This window comes from Triticum aestivum, chromosome 7B (assembly GCF_018294505.1).
Source record: "Triticum aestivum cultivar Chinese Spring chromosome 7B, IWGSC CS RefSeq v2.1, whole genome shotgun sequence".
Lineage (NCBI taxonomy): Eukaryota > Viridiplantae > Streptophyta > Magnoliopsida > Poales > Poaceae > Triticum > Triticum aestivum.
Window position 1 is genome coordinate 761,587,177 of NC_057813.1, and position 14,482 is coordinate 761,601,658.

The window sequence follows — 14,482 nt, forward strand, 5'->3', positions numbered from 1 at the left end:
GCAGCTCTCCTCCCGGTCGGCTCGGCTCTCTCCGGCTCGCGACTCCCGCCGCTCCTCCCCTCGCCCTTCGCGCCGATCCCCGGCCGCGACGACCGCCGCTCTCGCTCCTCTGCCCGCCGCTCCTCTCCTCGAGAGGAGTCGCGGGACCGCGGCCGGTCTCCGGCCCGGGAGGCTCGGCCGTCCTCTCGGCGGCGGTCCCCCTCGCCTGCCCATCGCCGGGACAGGTCCCCCTCCCCGCCCCGCCTGCCCCCCGTCAGCAACTCCACCGGCGCCCCTGCCTCCCGTCGCTACCAGCCCCCTCGCTCCCAGGCTGCGTTCCCGCCGTCTAACAGCGGCAATGGAAACCGGGGGCGCGCCAGGGCTCCAAGAAGAAGAAGAAGAAGGGCCCGCCGCGCCCTCAGGCCGCCGCCTCCACCGCCGCCGCTGCTCCTCCTCCGGGCGCCACCGCCTCTTCCGTCGGCCAGCCGTGCTTCAACTGCGGCTTGACCGGGCACTTCCAGGTGGCGTGTCCCAATTCCCCGACGTGCTACCTGTGCAAGGATCCCGGGCACCCCGCGATTCTCTGTCCGGATCGCCCGGTGACGGAGGAGATTATGATGTACGGCCACGGCATCGAGGACATGGCCTTCTTCCACATCGAGGTTCCTGAGATCGCCCCGCCATCTCCCTCGCTGCTGGCGATGGTGACGGTTGTGGGCGAGGCCGTCGCCACCCCGGAGCTGATTGAGGCTGAACTCAACCACTTGTGCAGATGCACGTGGGATTGGCAGGTGACCGCCACGGCCCCCAGCGCCTTCTCGGTGATCTTCCCCGACGCTATGAGCATGGGATTCTGTACTCGCAGCAACAACATCACCCTGGCTCTCAACGGCATCGTGGTGAACATTTCTGAGCCACAGTGGGACCCCAGAGCCGTCGCTGTCCTGGACACGGCTTGGCTCCTCATCTCCGGTCTCCCGGATGCAGCCCGGTCCGAGCGGGTCATCCGCAGTATGTCCAAGATCCTTGGCAAGGTGGTGGTGGTCGACGAGCTCTCCCTGCGCAAGGAGGAGGAGGTCCGGGTCAAGGTGAAATGCCTGGACTCCTCCAAGCTCCACGTCACGATCCGAGTCTTCTTCAACGACGACGGCTACGACCTCAAGATCTGCCCCGAGCCTCCGAACCACGTCGGCCGCCCCCGCCTCTTTGTTGGCAGCCACCTGGGGGGTGGCCCAGCTGATGCTGACGACTCCCACCACCTTCGCTCGCGCAACTCCCGCTTCGACGACCCTGCTGAGGACGAGGACGAGTCAGAGCACTCCTGCTCCCCTTCCCGGGAGCCCTCCAACCCTCCAGCGGGTCGGGGCGGGTCTGGGGCTGGGCGCACTCGGGTGTCGGCCGCTGATCTCGAGGTGGCCCTCTGCCTGGCCACCCCGCTGGTCCCCCCTTTGTCTCCGTCGGAGTCTGCCAGTGACATCTCCAGCGTGGGCCTCCTCGTCGCCCCTCCATCGTCACCTCGCTCCCCCTGCGCCGTCTCCGCCCGTCGCCTCTAGCCGTCGGGGGCGGACCCCCCGCCCACCGCCGGCTCGACCTCCCCGGCCTCCTCTGGGGTTGGCGGAGATGGGGTTCCCGTCGCCCCGGCCCTGTCTCCCCCACCCGCGGGGGTCGTGGTCAGAGTATCCTTGGAGCTTGCCGGCCCGCGCCCCTCGCCGGTGCCGTCCGGCGCCCCCCCTCCTCGCCAGCTTCCCCTGACGCCTCTGTGGCGGTGGACGTCTCCTCCTCGGCCTGTGCTCACCCCCCCTCCGACGGTGGCGTACGCCAGGAGGGCCCGCTCCACCTCGACGCCGGTGACGTCCTCCCGCCGCAGCGCCCGCCTCGATGCGGCGCGGACGGGTGACTCCCCTGCGCCGTCCATCGCCGAGCGGGCGGAGCTCCGCGCCGCGGTCCGGAACCTCGAGTCAGGTGCGGACCCCGTCCCTCCCAGTTCTTCTAGTTGCTCTTTTTCCGCTCTCGAGGCCGCTCCACTTGGCCACCTAGCCAAGGTGGCCAATGACTCGGCCATTGTCTTCAGGGGGGAGGTCGGTCCCCCCTTAGAACAGATCGCGGCCATTAGGGCCCGGGAGATCCTCGACGGCAGGTTGGCTGAGACCCGTGCCCACCTGCTTCGGCCCCCCGAGGGGCCGCCCTCCACCCCCGCGGCCCCGGCCCCTCCGGTGGCCGATGGGATAATCCGTGGACGCACACGGTCTCGCACGGCGGCCCTCCGCGCTCAAAGCGCTTCCCGTGTCCTGGGGTCAAGCAGCCCCCCGATGGGGGCTTAGATGCGGGCCCTTTTCTGGAACATCCGCGGCTTCGGCCATGATGGTCGTCGCCGCCAACTCATTGAGTACATCCGGGACGAACACATTGACATCGTGGCCATTCAGGAAACCCTGCATTCTGAGTTCACCCTTCAGGAGCTTGTACACCTTAGCCCCCACCTCTTCGCTTGGCACTGGCTTCCTTCTAGTGGGACCTCAGGCCACTCTGCTGGCATCCTCTTAGGGGTAAAGGATGCCACCTTTGAGGTGGGCGACATGGATAGGGGTGAATTCTTCGTTAGTATGGAGATCTTCGAGCGTGCCCTGAACTTCAAATGGGAGGGAGGTCATTGTTGTTTACGGACCGGCGGATCACCGCCGCTCCCCGGCCTTCTTAGCTGAGTTGCAGCTGAAGATCTCTAACTCCCTCCTCCCAGTTCTCGTGGGCGGCGACTTTAATCTCATCAGATCCCCGGATGAGAAGAATAATTCCCGGATTAATTATCCCCGGATGCAATTATTCAACGATTGGATCGCGGAGCTGGGGCTCCGCGAGCTTGACCGGACGGGTGCCAGGTTCACCTGGACGAACCGGCAACCTATCCCGACACAATCCGTTTTGGATCGTGTCCTAGTTTCCCCCGAGTGGGAATTGCGTTGCCCCCTGGCATCGCTCCGGGCTGTCACTCGGATCGGCTCTGACCATGTCCCCCTCCTCCTCTCCACCGCAGACGAGCGACCCCCACCCCGCCGCGGTTCCGGTTCGAGCCCTTCTGGCTCAATCAGACCGGCTTCCGGGAGGCCGTCGTCGCTCGCTGGATTTTTGCCCGATATGCGCCCCATCGCTCCATGTCCGCTGTCGACTCGTGGCACTTCTGTGCCAAGCTTGCCCGCCAATTCATGAAGGGGTGGGGGGCCAACCTTGGCCGAGACCTTCGAGAGCGCAAAAAGGCCTTCTTGCTGGCTATCCAAGCCCTAGATGCCCGCGCTGACTTGACCGGGATCTCCTCTGATGAGTGGATGCTGCGCTACGACCTGGAAGACCAGCTCTCCACCATTACACGGATGAAGAGGCCTACTGGCGCTTGCGTGGTACCCAGAGGTGGGTGCTTCGGGGCGATGCCAACACCGCTTATTTTCAGGCGGTGGCGAACGGCAGGCGCCGTCGCAACTCCATCCATTGCCTGTGGGATGGAGACACGCCTATCGTTCTCCCCTCGGCCATCCGCTCCCATGTTGATGGCTTCTATAAAGCCCTCTTTACCCCCACCCCGCGAGGTGGGGCTAGTCTCGCCCCCGACATTTGGTCGGGTGCACAATTGGTCTCGGCTGAGGCCAATGCGGCTTTAGTTGCCCCCTTTGACGAGGACGAGGTCCTCGCTGCCATTAAGGGGATGAACCCCTCCTCGGCCCCGGGTCCAGACGGCCTGCCCGTGTCGTTCTTCAAGACGTTCTGGCCTACCATCAAGCTTGAGGTCATGGTCCTTTTTGAGGAATTCTACTCGGGATCCATGGACCTTGGGCGCCTCAACTATGGGATTGTGACCCTCATCCCCAAGGTCCCGGGCGCCTCCGACATTCGCCAGTTCCGCCCTATCACAGTGATTAATGTGATCTTCCGGATCTTGGCCAAAGGGTACGCCAATAGGGTGACCCTCCTCGCTGACACAATTACCCATCCGAACCAATCCGCCTTCGTACAAGGCCGATTTATTCTCGATGGGGTGTTAGTGTTTCACGAAGTCCTCCATGAGGTCCGCCTAAAACGCCATCGGGCGGTCTTTCTAAAGCTGGACTTTCATAAAGCCTACGACACGGTGCACTGGCCATTCCTGCGGGAAGTATTGCTCCGCAAGGGCTTCGACGACCGTTGGGTGACCCGCGTCATGCAGCTTGTCTCTTGTGGTCGGACCGCGGTGAACATCAACGGTGATATTGGGCCCTACTTCCCCACCCTGTGCGGGGTCCGTCAGGGGGACCCCTTCTCGCCGTTCTTGTTCAACATGGTGGTGGATGCCCTGGCCTCCATCTTGGATAAGGCCAAGGCTGCTGGACATATCCGTGGCCTTGTCCCCCACCTAGTTGGAGGGGGAGGAGTCTCCCTTCTCCAGTATGCGGATGATACCATTATAATGGTAGAGGGATCCGCCCTTGAGATCTCTAACCTGAAGTTCCTCCTCTTGTGCTTCCAACAAATGTCGGGACTCACCATCAACTTTGATAAGAGCGAAGTGATGGTACTCGGCTACCCCTTAGAGGACGCACAGGCTATTGCTGACCGCCTAAATTGTCGGCTGGGCTCTTTCCCCACGACCTATCTGGGGATCCCCATTAGTGACTCGCGCCTCACCGTGGCGGATCTTCGCCCCACGGTGACCCGTATGCAGCATCGTGTTGAGCCCTGGAAAGGGCGCTGGCTGTCAAAGGCGGCTCGCGTGATCCTTATCAACTCTTCGCTTGCTAGCCTCCTTTGGTTCCTCATGAGCTTTTATAGCCTTAATGAAACCTTTCATCAGGAGGTCGCCAAATACCAATCTAGATTCTTCTGGGCTGGGGAGGAGGGTAAGCAGAAATACCACATGGTCAGCTGGCCAGATATCTGCAAACCCAAGGACCAAGGCGGTCTAGGGATTTTGTCCTCCCGGCGCATGAACATCGCCCTCTTGACCCGTTGGCTCTGGCGCATTGCCAATGGGGATGGGGGTCTCTAGCTTACTATCATCCAGAACAAGTACCTGCGTGGGCAGCCTCTCGCATTCTGCCAGCGCTCAGGCGGCTCCCAGTTTTGGCAGGCCGTCGTCCAGCTGCTGCCTGTACTGCGCATTGGCACATCCATCTCGGTGGGCACTGGGTCCTCGACCCTGTTTTGGCTGGATAGGTGGCTTGGTGACACCCCTAGCCGCGGGTTTCCCAGTGCTCTTCGACATTGTCGTTGACCCTCGGGTCTCTGTCGAGACGGCCCTTATTGACTTAGGGCGCCTCACGTTCCGCCGCCCCTTTGGCCCTGCTGAGGTGGAAGCCTGGGATGCCCTCCTCCAGGACGTCGCCCTCCTCCCTATGGACGTGGCCGACTCTCCGGACGCCATCTCTTGGCGTCTGGAACCCTCCGGCTGCTTCTCCACCAAATCCCTCTACGCGGCTATAGCCCCATCGACGGCCCCAGAGCCCTTCAGTTTGATTTGGGAAATCCGCCTCCCCTTAAAGATTCGGATCTTCCTTTGGCAATGGATCCGCGGCCGCCTTCCGTCCGGCGTTGAGGTCCTTAAGCGCCATGGTCCTGGAGATGGGATGTGCCCTATGTGTGGCACGGTAGAGGATGCCAACCACATATTCTTCTCATGCTACACGGCACAGTTCCTTTGGTCTTGTTTCCGCGAAACGGTAGGGGGACAGTGGTGCAACACCAACTTCCCTGACCTGCTTGCGGAAATTCAGGCCTCCCCCCCTCGCTACAGACATATTAGATGGCTGTGCGTTGGGGTCCTCTCCTGGACGCTGTGGACTGTTCGCAATAAGCTTGTCATTCAGAAGGTGCCTCTTCGGCGTGCTACTGACTCCATCTTTAAAATGTGTGGTTACTTGCAGCTCTGGCGACCGCTTAGCCGCCCTCAGGACCGGGACGCCATCAGCACCCTCCTCGCCGACCTTCGATCGATGGCCTTCCGCTTGGCGCCTCCGCTCCCGCCGCCACCCCCGGAGCCCGACTAGATGCTGTGTCTCTCCCGGCGTGTGTGCCTTTTTGTGTGTTTTCAGGGCTTGTTGAGCTGTGCCCTCAGCATTAACCCTTGGAGTACTTATTTGTCTGGACCGGGTGCATTTGTTGTCTGTGTGTTTGTTTGAACCTTGTTGGATGTTGGCTTGGGCATTGGCTTTATAATATAAAGCGGGGCGAGAGCCTTTTTCGGTAAATGATACATAAGGATAGCATAGATATTTCATATCATAGATAGATAAAAAAGATAGTCATATTTCAAGTACTCGTCGTCGTCCTCCTCCGACTCGGTGATGTCCTCCTCCTCCTCCCACGTCGTAATGAAGGCGTCAATCCACCGTTCATCGTTGGAGTCCCAGGTCGACGCTTCTTTGAGCTCGACGATGTTGAAGAGCGCGGCCGCCTTCCACGTACACATGTCCTTGCGATAGGCGGCTCGCTCCGCCCTCCTCTCCGCCCTCCTTTGCGTGTAGAATCCGCACTCGTTGACGCCACAGCACCATGGCCTCCTCGTCCATCTCAGCGATGCCGAGGCGGCGCTCCCGCCTCTGGTTGTCATGACGGTCCTCGTCGGTGACAAGCCGCGGGGGAGGCGCGACCTCCTGCTCTCTCTCCCGCGTCGCCACCTCGGGGAATTTCATCTCCCTACAAGGCCGCCGGAGGCGCCACGCCGCCGCATCGTACGCGCGGTCGGCCTCATGGGCTGTGTCGAATGTGCCGAGGCCGAGGAGCATCTCACCACACCGGATCTCGGCGGAGAAGGAGCCGGAGGGGGGCGCGCGGACGCCGTGGTAGCCCGAACTTCCCCGGCGACGCGGCGGCGGCAAGGCGAGAAAAGAGGCGAGAAAGAGCGGTAGAGGGCGTGTGGCGAGGCACACAGCGGTGGGAGGGCGCGTGGAGGGGCGCTGGATTTATAAGGCGCACCGGACGTCGCGCGCCAAAACTAGCGCTCGTCGGACCGCTATTTCGCGCGTGCGCGATCTTTTCCCGCACGCCGGAATCTACCGCGCCGGCTGGAGCGCGCGAAACCGCTCCGCGGACGCTAAAACCCACGTTTCCCGCGCACGCGTTTTTTACGGCCGCTGTTGGAGATGCTCTAAGAAGACAAATACTAAGCAACATGCACTAGGAAGGTACATAATATATCTGGTCATCATGCAGTATATATGGATGAAAAGCAGGAGATAAAATCAAACGACCTTATAAACGGCAGAAAGAGTGCTCAAACAAATTAAGGCAAACCTTGTATGTTTGATGTCTGTACCTTCAAATATGGTAGAGCTGCTAATATTTGAATCCAACTTGCAGTTGTCTCCTCTCGTGTACAAAACGTACCATTTTTTTTTGTTGTCTCCATCAGGTGCATATGCCTTGACATGCTCCACTTGGCTGAACTTGTCCCACTCAGTGCCACATTGTCCTGCAACTACCGCAGAGAGCAACCATAGCCTGCAGAATAACAGCAAATGCCTTGGCTTTATGTCTCGCATGTATTCCGGGAGTTTTTCCATGGTGTAATCCTCCAGGACCAGCCTCTCAAGTGAAGCGATACACTCCAGCACCTTCAAATTTAGGCAGTTCCCGATGGCAAGCTTCGGCAGATTGGGGAGATTGGTGATCCTCTCCAGGTGAGGGCATCCAATCACTGTAAGCTCAACAACAGAAGGAAAGCTCTCAATGTAGCTGAGGTGCTTGACATCTTGTAGGTATAATATTTTCAAAGAGCTTGCATTGTAGGCAAGGCCTGGAGGAACATGCCTGATTCTGCATTCACGGAGCACAAGTTTTTCCAAACGACGCATGGCTTGTACTTGCTCCTCCCACTCCCATTCCTCCCATTCCACCATTCCGATCAATATCATTTTATTTAACCTCGGAAATGAAGTTGCTATCGCCTGCAAGAATCCAGTCCCCACATGTTTAATGCATGGAGCACGACAGACCTGTAGAACCTGCAGACTGGGGAGCTCGCACAACCCATTGGGAAGTTGTGTGCAACAAGCCAGATTAAAAAAAAATATAGTCTTCAAGCTGTTGAAGGACGCCATTGATGTGGACATCATCCAGCTCGGGAGTTGTCGGCCAAAATACCCCTTGATTTCGAGATCTTCTACACCAGGTGGAGGGCAGAGCTTATCAAGAACCTTCTCAATTCGTTGTTGCTCTTCCTCAAAGTCACCTTCCTTCTCTTTGACCAACCCATCATCTCCCAGTTTACTGGTGCAGTTCAGTAATAGCTTGATAAGATGCGTCTTCTCGCCGAGCCTAGCATTAGCAGCAAACGAGGCAGCAGATACATTGTCTAATTCAGTTAATATAAGAAACCTGAGCTGTGAAAGAGACCCCAACTCATCCAAACTGCACCAATCACCATCCATGTGGGCTCAAAACAAAGTTAGTCTCCGCATATTTGTCAGACCACCAAACCCTCTAGGTACCATACTTGTTTTGGGAAGTGAAAGTAACCTCAGTTGTCCAAGCTTCACAATGCTATCAGGAAGATTCACCAATTCTGTACATTGATGGAGGTCAAGGAATTGCAAAAATTTCATCTTGCCAATATTCTCTGGAAGAACATATACATCAGCATTTACTAGTGTTAGATACCTCAGGTGCTTGAGCTGGTGCAACGATTCAAGCAATACTGCCACATCTGCGGATTCTATAAGCAAAGTCCGCAAACTAGAAAAGGTAGCCAATGAATCACCAGGCTTCATCTTAATCTGGATAGTTGAGATCAATGTTCTCACTGATTGCTGCGCTCAAGAGATTTCCAATCAAGTTCATCTGATTGTGATTGGTTAGTTTCTATAGACAACCGAAGAAAGTTTTGTGAACTATGTTTAGCAAGAATATTATTGTCTCCATCTTGAGCCGCGAGTGCTTCATCTTTAGTCATATACTGAGCAAATGAGCGAACAACATCATGCATGTTGCAAACCCATATATTAACATATGATTTATCTGGCTCTATCATGTTCCTAGATACCAACTCCTTGTAGTAATTTTCTCCCAAATCTTCTAACTCATTAGAATTTCCATGAATAAATCCTTCACTAATCCACATTGAAACAACTTCATCCATAGTAAAAATTCTACTTTTAGGAAGAAGAGAGTAGTACAGAAAGCATTGCTTCAGATTAGCAGGCATATATTCATAGCTTAAGTATACTGTGTGGTTGAGCTCATGGGGCATTTTAGTTGTTGACCATTTAGAATCATCCAAAACCTGCTGCCAGTCACGACGTAGCCCCCCTCTTTCACGCAAGAGTCCTCCCATCACTTTAACAGCAATTGGTAAACAACCACATTTCTGTATAATTTTCAGTCCGATATCCTTTAGCGTATTGATGTGGTCTTCATCTATCTCACTTGAGCATACCTGCGAACATATAGTACAAGGGACAGATACAGTTAATTAACTTTGTGTGGGCACTCAGTTTTACATGAAGATGTACATGGCAAAAAGAAATGTTATTAATCTATTTACTTATCTTTCTCCTACATACTGAAGATTTCTGCAGTGGGTTCCACATGTAACTTACATATTTTATGCCTAGAAAACAATCTCTCCTTCCTTTTCTTTCTACAAGATGGAACATACTGCTAGAAGAATATACTTTAGCTCTACTCTCTCATCACCGTTTATAGGAACTAGCTCCAAATTAAGCAGAAATCGTATGTTTTACTCATTTTCATATTCTATGGTAACGAGAAATTATTTTATTTCTCCAATGTCTATAATGCATAATACTATGCCAAACATTAAGTACCAAATTTGTGTGCAAATTCTTTAGCAAAGTTACTGCCAACTTCTAGTCTAGTTATTTTCATGTTATATTCTTTTGTTGTATTGGCAGGGGTTCACCTCATAACTTTCCATTTATTATGTCCTTTGACACTGTTAAGTAGCTAAGCACTTAGATCTTCATCTCATATGTTGGAAAACGAGACTAGATATTGACAAAAGGTTACTCACTACATGAATATATGACCCATGTCTCTTCACTAGTAGAAATGATACATATATAATTATCCAGATTTATAATTATTTCTCAAGCTTGATTAAACAAAATCTAGGTGTCTTTGAACGTGTCTCAATTAGTGTTGTGGCATATTTCCTTGCTTAGCACCATGCTTTGTTGGCACTTGCAAAGTAATCTTAGCCTTAGATAGAAGTCACTAAATTACACATAAATAGTGGCTCATCAATTTGGGAGCATCCTAAATTTCTCTTAATTAACTACATATATATAGTACTGTTAATACGTAGATGGAGATAGATTATTCACTTCACTCAAAGATTAGTATTTAAATAAGTACATACCTGCTTCTTGAGCAATGACCAAGCATCTTCAGGCGCTAATATGTAGACATGGTGGTACGGCCAGATAGCTTTCACCCCTCGGGCAACACCTTCATCTCTGGTAGTGACGAGGACTCGGCTGTCTGAAGCAGCAGCATTGACTAAGGGTATTTTCAGCACGTCATCCCATGCTCTATGGTTCCACACATCATCAATTACCAGAAAGGTCTTGTGGTCAATCAATGTGTTCTTGAGGGTTTCATGAAGGCTGGTCTTTGCACTTTCAGGTGGTTGGGCATCTCCTCCAGCTTCGATGATGGCCCTTCTCAGCAGATCAACATCACTGAAGTTTTGGTTGACGCTCAACCATATCTTTTTGCTGAATTCACCTTGGATTGCCTCGTCATTGAAGACCTTCTGGGCGAGGGTGGTCTTGCCGATCCCACCAACACCTACGATAGCAACCACCATGATGCCATTGTTGACATCCTTTCCCGTCTGCATGATTTGGGCTACCAGTGCCCTTGTGTCTTCTTCAATCTTGTCTCCAACAATAGCCGACCGGTCAAAGTCCCCTACCGTCTCCCGGCTAGGATTACCATGATGAGAAATGCAAACATTGCTGCTATGATCCTCGTAGGACCCGAGATTGACGAAGTTGAAAGCAGCACTTCGCTCCTTGATGTAGTCAAGCCTCTTGTTGAGCTTTTTGATGCGGGTGCCGATCTCATGAGCATGGGAGGGATTCCGCATGCAGAAGAGCAAGGGGTTGAAACACCCTGCATCTAGAGTAGTAGATGATCCACGATCCATGGCCTTGAGCTGACAGAGGTCGAGGATGTCGGTAGCTTCATACATGGCACGCTTGAGCTGCCCCACCCACTCTTGAACGGTCTCATCGGTGATGTTCCTCCTGTCAGCATCAGCCAAGAAGTTTTTGAGGTCCCGGAGCTTGTCGCCCATCTTGTCGATCTCGCCGGAGACCCCCAGCATCGTCCCCACTCCATCTGCTGCTAGCTGCGCGAGCATGTGTCCCACGTAGGACGCAAACGCATCCAGCACCATCGCCATTGCACTTGCTGGCTGTTGCTGCAATAGTAAAAGTGAGATAAAATTTAAGTGGTAGGAGGAGAGACAATGGAAATGGCAAGAAGCTTAATTAATCTTGAACTGCCTCAGCAACCAAAGATATATATAGCAGTTTAATCTACAGATAAATTTTACAATTGGACACTTTACCCTGACAGTTTAACGGTTTAACCTTTTCTATTGAATACAGACCCCCGACGCTTTAATCTTAACGCTCCCCTGGATTGCCTGTCTACTCAGTTGCATATAGCTTAAGAATTTCAAACGGGATGCGCACCAATAACAATATAACAAGTAGAATAATCAGCTAGCAGTCAATAATCTGCTTTCCAATTAGTGAAGGGGGGGACAAGAAAAAGGTAAAGCCAAAACAAATAAGAAGCTTAATTAGCTACTACAAAACTAATCCTTGAGATGGGTGGATGCTCTGTTTCATTCAGATCTGGAGAGAGCGCGAGTCAATCATGGTGAAATTCAAGTTAAAAGGAGGAAAAGGTGAATTAGCTAGGTGAAAGTAATCATGCAAGGACACGGCAAAAAGGAGGCAACACCAACTGAAGAAATATACAGCAGTTCAATTTCTAGTTACATTTACTATTGAAGTGCTGGAAACTTATACCCTGACGCGTTAATCTTATTGTCAGTAATGGACACTGACCCTCACTCTTTAATCTTATTATGTGCACATCTAAACATGTGCATATGGCTTAAGAATTGAGACAAACAAACAAACAGGCTTCTGATGGCCAGACATTAATTTTCATCAATCAGATTAAATGCCACATATTTTTTTTCAGCAGTCTCGCTAATATAATCCCCTTTCCAATTACTCAAGAAAAAACAAACCTTTTGAGTTGGACGGAACGGATGCACTGTTCACTCAGATCTCAAGAGAGAGCTCAATCATGGTGAGTGAAGACCAATATTTTAAATAGCACGCTATTTCGCAGTTATAACGCGGTTATAGCATATTTGGAAGGAAGACGTTACGTTTTGGCAAAATCGGACGCTACGGTGCTAATCGCGTAATTAGCGCACTACACACGCTATAACGTTGTAACGTTGTAACGTTATAACGTGCAGACCATGCAAAACTGAAATAAGCACTGCCCAGCAGGCCCAGCAGGCCAAAACCAACCCACGACCACTAGCTTTCTCACTCCTTTTATCAGATTCTCCCACTAGCTTTCTCACTCCTTTTATCAGATGCATATATTGCTTGCTCCTATGAAAAATTTAGTTTCTTAAATACTTTATTTCTAGATATATTTGATTTTTTTTGCAAACGCTATTTTGAAATATAGCACGCTATTAGCGCGCTATAACTCGTGTAGCATTTAGAGAAGGGCCTCGCTATATTTTGTAGCGCGCTATTTAAAATATTGGTGAAGACCTCCGATGCAGCTTTGCCGTGGACAGCGACGGAGGAGAAGATCCTCCTCCCGTACTCCGGGGCGTCGCCTACGGGAGCGGAATTTGAGCTCCTCGTCGCCTCCGGGACGGATGCACAACAGCTGAGCTCCTCCTCTGTGGCACCGGCGCAGCCCGCAGGAAATGGCAGATCCTCCCCCGCCACCGCGCGCGCAGCAGAAACAGATCCGCGTGGAGCAGCCGCAGGAGGCAGAGGTGCTGTGTCTTCTCCGGCGGCGGCAGCTGGGGAGCGTTGGTTTTTTCTTTTGAGAATCGGGCATTTTTAGAGCATCTACAGCCGGGCTTCGTAAATCCGGGCCCTCAAACGCCCGCGAACGCGACCGGGCGCATCTGCGGACAGTGACCGGTCACGCCTTAAATTAGCCACTCTATATTTGAGTCTCTTATATTTCAGCCCTTAAATCCATACAAAACATGTAAAAGAAATCCTACGTACTACATACTGTGTACTGCCCTAGCTAACATTCGTCGTCGGAGATGTCGACGACGTCGATGCCGTGCGCCGGCTAGACGGGCGCGTAGCAGGGCTCCGGCTCATCCTCCTCCTGCTCAACCTCATCCATGTAGGCGAGCATCTCCGCCTCCTCCGCGGCCTCCACCTGCCAATGACGGCGTCTAGCCTCCACAGCCGACTCCGAGCGGAGGGAATTGAGGATGGCCTTCTGCTCCGCCTGCAAATCCACGTCGCCAGCGTCCCCAACATCCTCCTCTAACTCCTCCTCCGGATCCACCGCATCCAAGGTAACCCCGCGGCGATCCGGGCTTCGCGCCTTGCCTGGATATGCTTAAGGAGCTCGAGCTGGCGCTCCGGCGTTGGAAATAGCTGGCTCCTCACCCGGTGGCATGGGGGCATGACTACTGGGCGAACGGGGAGTGGAAAGTGGCGGCGCCGGCGGGCAGGCGGAGAAAAATGTGGATGATAGGGTTTCAGTGTCTGCGGTCGACTTAAATAGCCGGGCTAGGCACTACACGACCCGTCAGAGCGGCGCCACGCGGCGACATGGTCCAGCGGAGGAGACGAGCTTCGAACCGACGGGCTTCCTGGCATTTCCGCATGGGACCCCGTCCTCAGTCCGACGTGACAGGCGCGTCCGGACAGTCCCATATCCGCTCCATATTTGGGCTGAATATAAGGAGTGTCGGTCAGCCCGACCATTTGAAGCTCATTTGAGGCACCCGTCTGGGTTAGATTTTCGTGCCCAATCAGTGACCGGGCGGGCTGCCAGGGCATTTGAGGCTGGTTCGGGCCCCCGGTTGTAGATGCTCTTAGGTTTGACAGCAGTTTTGCGAATCTGATGGCAACAACATGGTAGTTTCTTCATAGAAAGTAGGCCGTTTTGGTGCCCAGGCTCGTCCGCACCCGGTTAGAAAAAAATTAGTAAAAAATTCAAAACAAATCCAAAAAAATTCCAATTTTTTTGTGCGGTATACAATTTGACGCGTGAGGCCCGCTACAAATTTCATGTCATTTGGACATCTGAGCAGCTCTCAGCAAAAAAGACAAATCAAGCCAAAACAGTACATGAACAGTAAACATTTTTACAGATCCTCAATTTGTCTTTTTTGATGAGAGCTCTTCAGATGTTCAAATGATTTGAAAATTGAAGCAGACCTCAGGCATCAAATTTTCTACCGCACAAAAAAAAGGAATTTTTTGAAGTTCTC

The 14,482-nt window shown here is 53.3% G+C and overlaps 1 pseudogene; it reads right to left on the bottom strand.

The window, feature by feature from the left end:
- The window catches only part of LOC123162589 (putative disease resistance protein RGA1), a 15,553-nt pseudogene extending 3,246 nt beyond the window's left edge, over window positions 1-12,307 (bottom strand).
- Between the last annotated feature and the right edge of the window lie 2,175 nt (window positions 12,308-14,482).